Source organism: Octopus sinensis, linkage group LG6, assembly GCF_006345805.1.
Source record: "Octopus sinensis linkage group LG6, ASM634580v1, whole genome shotgun sequence".
NCBI lineage: Eukaryota > Metazoa > Mollusca > Cephalopoda > Octopoda > Octopodidae > Octopus > Octopus sinensis.
The window spans coordinates 26,986,105-26,995,262 of NC_043002.1; the positions used below are offsets into that span (position 1 = coordinate 26,986,105).

The following is a 9,158-nucleotide window of genomic DNA, read 5'->3' on the forward strand; positions in this document are numbered from 1 at the left end:
TATCATACAGAAAATTGCACTACTAGGCACTGCACACATCCTACGCAGAGCACTTTCCATACAATAACCATCAGAGCATCACAACAAATCACAGCACATACCCAAGGCACACAGAGCTGCGCTCGGTAGTGAAGTGAAAGCACGCTATAAAAATAAAACTACTGAATAATAATAATAATAATAATAATAATAATAATAATAATAATAATAATAATAATAATAATGATAATAATAATGATAATGCCCTGATGCAGTACCAGGCAGTGGCTCTCGTGGCTTCTGATCTTAACTGATTGGAAGTGTTATCATGTACATTTTGAAGATGGGCTACAGCAAATTTTCTTCTCAATACCACACGTTTGCCTGTCAGTTGTTTGACCATAACCAGTTGAGCATGACCGTAGTGGCTGACGATATATGCCTCTTTGATCACGAACAAAAGTAGTCGGGGAGCATTATAGCCATGTGTTGAGAGGGTTTCTTTGGGGTTTGAATAATTCACCTCCGGAAACATGGGTGTTTTGTTCAACATCCTTAAACAACCCTTATTCAGGGACCTTTTGAACGGGATGGATTACTCGACCAGAAGAAGATTCTAACTGGGCCCCACCTGCAAGGTCATGCACTGTTTATCTTGATATGAGATCACTATGTCGCGCACATATGGTTGTGATGCATGTGCCTGGTGTACCCTTATCACACGGGTAGTCATGGTGGGTATACTGGGCTTCGTATATTTTACCCCATACCACAAATTTGATGGCATGCACTGTTCTCTAACTCAGTAATAATAATAATAATAACGAAAGTATGAGGATGACAAGAAGAAGAAATAGAAAAATAAGGAGCAGGGGAGAGTAAATTTGGGTTGAATGAAATGTAAAATTCTGTCAATGTATATTACAGAAGTGAAAGTTTATTGTTACCGTTTTTTACCAATTGTACAGAAAATATAATCCTAGAATGGATGACAAAGAATGAACCGTAATACTTCAGAAGGATAAAGAAAATGCAGAAGACTATAATAATGATTTAAAAGTTTGGCATAAGCCGCTGGTTCGGGGTAGGGGCCGAGGCAATTTCATCGTCCTCAGTACTCAATTGGAACTTATTTTATCGACCCCAAAAGGATGAAGGGCAAAGTCAACCTCGGCAGAATTTGAACTCAGAATGTAAAGACGGTAGAAATTCCGCTATACCAGTAATTATAAAACTATCCTAAGCATATTAATGTTCTTGAAAATGCCATCTAATGTCATAGAAGATGAAACTTATAACATCGGATCGTAGGAAAACTTATGAACAGCAGCATAAAAAAAGCTGCAGAAAGAAATCAGGGAGAATTGATGATCGATTATATATAGACAGACTAGTATAATACGAAAGATGAACTGGGCTGTTTGTTAACTAAATTACAGCAAAACATTCGATAATGTACTGCACTATTGATTTCTGCGGTATCTTCCTATTGTAAAACGCACACTACCCTAAATTAATACTGATAGGTTCTATTTACAAAGAAGAGAAGAGTTGTTTTTTTTAACACAGAATCCCCATCAGTAATACTATTTAGCACTTGAAAATCGAAGTTATGCACAATCGCACACTACTATACTCATTTTCTCCCGAAAATCTCACTGAAATTGAGAAATTTCAAGCATAGAAAAATGACCGCAGAAATATCCGGGAAGAAAGAACTGAAATCTAATCCATGCAACAGCCTGAGTACCTTGCATGTGAAGAACAATGGTTGTAACTAAGATACGGGAACCTAAATAAAATATAAATCTGAATCTGCGATTATATCCACTCAGAAAGGAGCTATGAAATGTATTTGATAGCGACAATGATTGGGAGGACTTTGTCAGACCACGCACGCTGGATGTGGGAAAATGAAGATAAAAGTCTTAAGTGAGACAGTAACCGAGCACAAAAAGAGAATTAATGTAGGAAAGCTTGTAGCAGTATGACGCTTTTCTACTACCTTGTCGCTGAATTCATTAGTGAGCGTTACCAATGATACAATTACTAACAGATGATAGCAAATATATACTACGACAATTGCGCTCTAAACGGAACAAAGCAGCAGTCCTCTTTTTCACCAATTCAAGTAGGAGTCTCTGTTTAATGTTTCGACAAAAATTTACAACAGCGAAACAGGAAAACAAGAAAACATCGTACTCAGTAACAAAACAGGTAAAGAAATAAATAAGTGAATTCCAAATATTAAATATACCACTATTAGACGTACTGGCAACAAGCACAGAAAAAGCTAGGCGTATGAAAAGCCGAGTTAAAACTGCTGCTTTAGATATTCTTACTGATAACTGGCAAATAAAACCTCTCAATGGCAAATACCCAAAGAAAGTTAATGATGACGATGCTGACAAAAGCGCTTACACATCAATGGTTAGTATTTTCTGACTTAAAATCAGAGACAGAAGTTTTTATCATAACAGCTCTAGATCAATGCCTACCTACATGGAGCTACCAGGCCAACATATTAAAGAACGGGTATAACCCATGTCGTTTATATAAACAACGAAATGAAACCATTGATCATGTTAATTATTTACATTATTTACAATGGACTGATGTGTCCTCAATTTGTTTGTTGATTCCGACTGATTTGCACTCCAGCCTTCAACAGGTGTCCTGGAAGAATTTCGAAGCCGACCCTAGGTTCTCGTTCCGAAGATAATTCTACCAGGATCTCCCGTGCTTGGAAATGATCATATCTCACTCCTCTGGAACTTCACCGTTCAAACTGACAGAAAGACAGATTTGAATAGGTCAGACACTATATTGAAGGACTTTAGACAAAAGTCAGGCATCCTCCTCATTGATATGACTGTCCCAATCGACATAAATGTATCTGTCAAGATCTACCAAAAACTGAGCAAATATAAACATCATGAAATAGAAATTGGGCAAATGTGAAACCTCAAGACTAAAATAATACCTGTTGTCATAGATGCCCTAGGAATGATAGCAAAAGTGGCTGATTGCTAACTAGCTCAGACACCAGGAAACCCGAAAATGGCTGATATTCAAAAGATAGTGCTCATGTGAACTGCCCATATCATAGGTAAAATACAGTCTATGTAATCTGAAATTTTAAAACACACTTAAAATTTTCTCATGTTTTCTTAAAAATTCTCTAGAACAATACTCTGTACAAAACTAAATATATGACAACCTAGTCATATCACCATCATGGACATCTCTCTTGTTTTCTCTTTAGGTCTCTGGATGAGACTTAGAGTCAACTTGTAGAAACACAAAGCAAAGGTCAAACATATAATTACAATAATAATGGTATAAGCCAAGATATAGACAAATAGGCGAAGGAGGATGAAACAGAATTAAAAATATGATGATCATGATAATAATAATAATAATGATAATAATAATGATAATAATAATAATAATAATAATAATATAATAATAATAATAATAATAATAATATAATAATAATAATATAATAATAATAATAAGAAGAAGAAGAAGAAAAGAAGAAGAAGAAGAAGAAGAAGAAGAAGAAGAAGAAGACACCGGGGACGTTTAAGATGTAAGAAGGAAAATACAGAGCTCCGAAATCTATCCACAAACATCGAAAACAAGGACACCCTATGGAGCCAAAGATTTACTAACAAAGAATTGGACTATATCCGAGTAAGTAATACGAATTGAAATTTATTACTATTTTCGAAACAAAATGATGTATTTTGAGTCGATATTATCTCCACCTCTAACACAACACATGTAAAGATGCGTGGAACATCACGATCATCCCCGACCTCAAACACCATGTACAAAGGAACTACGAAGAAATTAAATGCCACTGATACTATTCAACCCAAGAATAACAATCGAGCGGTACGTACATTAAACCTACAACAAAAAATGTACGAAAAACTACACGTGCGAAATAATGTGACAACAGAAATAAACGGACCGGTACCCTACGAAAATGACGACCGTCAAAATAATGGGCCGGACGTTGTACCTCGTGTCCCGCAATTAAAACCCAAAAGACGTAAATGGACACGTGAGGAATACATTTCTATCTTACACGCATACTTCACAGCAATGCTCTACCCACAAAATGAAAATACAACAACACATACATATAAAATATGGAAGGAAAATAATAGAGATATAGACTTGGATACAGCAATGAACCCTAATAAATTAGCTAACGTACGAAGATACATTCTCAAAGCCAAAAAAATATCAGAAATAGAAATAGAAATAGAACATTTAAAAGAAAAAATACACCAAGAAAACGTAGATAGAAGCCACACAACAATGCCCAATAATATAAACACTGAAACTGTAAAACACGAAGACAAACGCAACATTCCCAACAAACACGATGTAAACAACGAAGGGGAGCCTAATGATTATGATAATATAAAAAAAAAATAATCAAAGAACTAAAAACCACAGAGCTCAAAATGGACCACCGACCATACCTTCCAAGAATAAAAATAAACGCAATAACAACACCAATTATAAACAACATAAACCTAGCCGTCACTGAACTCGCCACTGAAACAAAAAAAAGTGATATCACTGGACTAAATGACTTGATATACACAGCAGCCACTGCAGCCACAAAAGAAGCTGGATACTCACCCAAACCCGCCCAAACAGGAGTACCACCACCCAAACAAACCCTGTGGATAAATAACATCCAAAACAAGATAAAAAAAATTAGAAAAGACCTGTCGATTCTTAATGAAATCAGCAAACAAGCAACGCTACTGAGCAACAAAAAGAGAACAAAAATGCTCCGCAAATATAACATCACAGAAAAAGATTTGCCGGAGATAAAAGAAAAGCTGAAGCAAGATATCCTTGCCAAAGCTCAAAGGATCCGCCGGTACGAGAAACGCCAACGCTTCTTTGAACAGAACAAAAAGTTCAACTCCGACCCCAAAAAGTTCTACCAAGAACTGGGCAAAAATAAAATAGAAGTCACTGCAGCACCAACGGCAGAAGAATTGGAAGAATTCTGGAAAGAAATATGGTCGGCGAACGAACAGCCAAAAAAAAGGAGTATGAAAATAACAAACTCGGCATCTGAACAACTTTGGACCCCCATAACAACTGAAGAGGTCACCCAGGCACTGCAAAAACTAAGCAACTGGAAGGCACCTGGGCATGACAAGATCCCCAACTTCTGGTTGAAATATCTAACAGGAATGCACAAAAAGCTGGCTGAAAACTTTAACAGCATACTAGCAGAGCCAGAGACAATGCCTGAATGGCTCACGAAGGGGAAAACCATCTTAATTCCCAAATCAATTGAAACAACAAAACCAGAAAACTACAGACCAATAACCTGCCTCCCTACTATGTTCAAGGCATTTACTGCAGTGATAACGCAAAGGCTGAACAAGCACCTGGACGAAAACAAACTGTTCCCAGAAGAGCAGAAAGGATGCCGCAAGGGCTCATATGGCTGTAAAGATCAACTAATGATTAATAAAGCCGTAACTGAAGACAGCCACGGAAAGAAGAAAGGCCTCAGTATGGCCTGGATTGACTACAAAAAGGCGTTTGATAGCATCCCCCACACATGGATCCTCGAAACACTAGCCATTAACAAAGTAGCACCAACAATCATAAAATTCATAGAGCACTCTATGAATAAATGGAAAACAGTCCTACACCTCCAAACAAAAGAGGGACTCATGAAAACCAAAGACATCCCCATTAGAAGAGGAATATTCAGGGAGATACGCTCTCTCCACTCCTTTTCTGCTTGGCACTGTCACCTCTATCTGATATGCTAAATAGAACTGGATGCAGATATAAATGTTACGGCCAAACGATCAGCCACCTTTATATATGGATGACCTAAAACTATACGCTGCAAATGACAAACAGCTGGAAACACTATTAAAGACAGTTCATGGATTTACCAAAGAAATAGATATGAAATTTGGATTAGAAAAATGCGCCAAAGTAACCATGAAAAGAGGAAAACTAGTTAAAAGTAGCAACATCACACTAGATAAAACCAATGGAATAAAAGAATTAGACCAAAGCCAAACTTACAAATACTTAGGAATCCATGAACTAGATAAGACACAACACACACAAATGAAAGAGAAAATAAAAAAAGAATATTATAGACGAGTTAGATCAATACTAAAAACAGAGCTCAATGCTAAAAACAAGATAATAGGTATCAACACGTTAGCCTTCCCAGTTATAAGTTACAGCTACAATATCCTTAACTGGACACGAAATGAACTGTCCAAAATAGATAGGAAAACAAGAAAAATACTGACAGGATCTAGGATGCATCACCCAAAATCTGACATAGAAAGACTATATATACAACGTATAGAAGGTGGTAGAGGCCTTATACAGCTGGAAAACTACTATAAAATAACCACCATAGGACTGCAAAAATACCTACTTCAGAAGGAAGGAAAACTGATCCAGATAGCAGCAAAACACGAGCAAAACAAAAAACTGTTCTCAGTATTTAAGGAAGCTGACAAATACAAACAAGAAATCATACCACCTAATAAACACAAAGAAGAAGAAGATGATGAGGAAACAACAAAAGCTATAAAACAAATGAAATCCAAACTAAAGATAGAACAGCAACGAGCCATGATAAAACGATTGCAAGAAAAACCCCTTCATGGTAAATACTGCACTAAACTAAACGCAAAAGAAATAGACAAAGAAAAATCCCAGCAATGGTTGAGAAGCTCAGGACTCAAAGCAGAAACAGAGGGATTTTTAATTGCAGCACAAGACCAAAGCCTCCCCACCAGAAATTACTAAAAACATGTAATGAAAAGAAATATTACAAGTAACTGCAGAATATGTGGAGATGGACAAGAAACAATAAATTATATTATCTCTAGCTGCCCAGTCCTGGCTAAGAAGGAATATATTCACAGACATGACAGAGTTGGAACCTACATACATTGGAAGCTATGCCAACATTATGGAATAACAACGGAAAAAAGATGGTATAGGCACACACCAGAAAAGGTCACAGAAAACGAGAAAGCAACCATACTCTGGGATATGCCGATACACACAGATAGAGAAATTAAGGCCAACAGACCAGATATAGTTGTCAGAGATCATGAAGAAAAAAAATGCTTTCTAATTGATGTATCAATACCGGCAGATGACAACGTGTCTCTAAAAGAAATGGAGAAACTCTCAAAATACAAAGACCTGGAAATAGAGGTAACTAGAATGTGGAACCTGAAAACAGAAACAATTCCTATCATAGTAGGTGCATTAGGCATGATAAGAAAATATTCAGAGAAATACATAACAAAAACACCAGGACTTACAAACACATATAACATACAGAAAATTGCACTACTAGGCACTGCACACATCCTACGCAGAACACTTTCCATACAATAACCATCAGAGCATCACAACAAATCACAGCACATACCCAAGGCACACAGAGCTGCGCTCGGTAGTGAAGTGAAAGCACGCTATAAAAATAAAACTACTGAATAATATAATAATAATAATAATAATATAATAATAATAATAATAATAATAATAATAATAATAATAATAAACATGAAGAAGAAGAAGAAGAAGATGAAGAACAAAACAAAAGCTATAAAACAATGAAATCCAAACTAAAAATAGAACAGCAACGAACCATGATAAAACGATGGCAAGAAAAGCCCCTTCATGGTAAATACTGCACTAAACTAAACGCAAAAGAAATAGACAAAGAAAAATCCCAGCAATGGTTGAGAAGCTCAGGACTCAAAGCAGAAACAGAGGGATTTTTAATTGCAGCACAAGACCAAAGCCTCCCCACCAGAAATTACCAAAAACATGCAATGAAAAGAAATATTACAAGTAACTGCAGAATACGTGTAGATGGACAAGAAACAATAAATCATATTATCTCTAGCTGCCCAGTCCTGGCTAAGATGGAATATATTCACAGACATGACAGAGTTGGAACCTACATACATTGGAAGCTATGCCAACATTATGGAATAACAACAGAAAAATGATGGTATAGGCACACACCAGAAAAGGTCACAGAAAACGAGAAAGCAACCATACTCTGGGATATGCCGATACACACAGATAGAGAATAATAATAATAATAATAATAATAATATAATAATAATAATAATAATAATAATAATAATAATAATAACACCCATTACTTAAGATAGAACAGCGCTATTTAGTTACACTGGAAAAAATATTCAGACAAATACATAACAAAAACACCAGGACTTACAAACACATATAACATACAGAAAATTGCACTACTAGGCACTGCACACATCCTACGCAGAACACTTTCCATACAATAACCATCAGAGCATCACAACAAATCACAGCACATACCCAAGGCACACAGAGCTGCGCTCGGTAGTGAAGTGAAAGCACGCTATAAAAATAAAACTACTGAATAATAATAATAATAATAATAATAATAATAATAATAATAATAATAATAATAATAATAATAATAATAAAAATAATGATGATTATAATGGTCACTTCCTGATAAGTGTTTGAAAGAAAGGATTAAAAATAACAGAAGCTTCATCTATTTGCCATGGATACGTTAATGTAATTTGTGTCCAGGTATGAATTTTGTTATGAAGATAAAATGGGGTCAATAATGATCTTGATTTTGTCCGGAATTGGACAAATGTGTCTGCTGATTGCAGGATATAAATATTTAATTTTTCTGTTTCTTCAATTGCAATTGCTTTGATGCGTCATGACACATTTTGAGCCATCCAGGTCGTTCTTTCAGAGCTTCACAATTAAGGAAGATGCGGAAGATCCAATCTCAGAAGAGATAAATACTGCTATTAAAATATTTCCAATGGTAAAGCTCCTGGACAAGATTGTATTCCCTTAGAAGTGTACAAGCATGGTGGTAGACAACTTGTAAGAAATGCTGCAAGCGTGATTCTTAGCCGCAACAGTAAGAATGTATAAACAGAATATGTCCTAAACCCCAACGTAGAGAAGCTAGGGAGAGGCACAGTTGTTATGAGGTAAGTTGAAGAGAAGTCACGTGAATAAAATGCTGATTTATACATGGTCTTTGTCGACTTGGCCAATGCATTTGTTAGTGGATCGTGAGGTGCTTTGGAAAATTTTGGTAA

General features: G+C 36.0%; 1 long non-coding RNA gene across 1 annotated transcript in view; it reads right to left on the minus strand.

The window, feature by feature from the left end:
• Positions 1–2,882: 2,882 nt before the first annotated feature.
• LOC118763719 overlaps positions 2,883–9,158 on the minus strand; it is a 13,191-nt gene continuing 6,915 nt past the window's right edge. The window contains exon 3 of the long non-coding RNA XR_004999472.1: positions 2,883–3,173. This is a non-coding gene — a long non-coding RNA (uncharacterized LOC118763719). The remainder of the gene's footprint in view (positions 3,174–9,158) is intronic.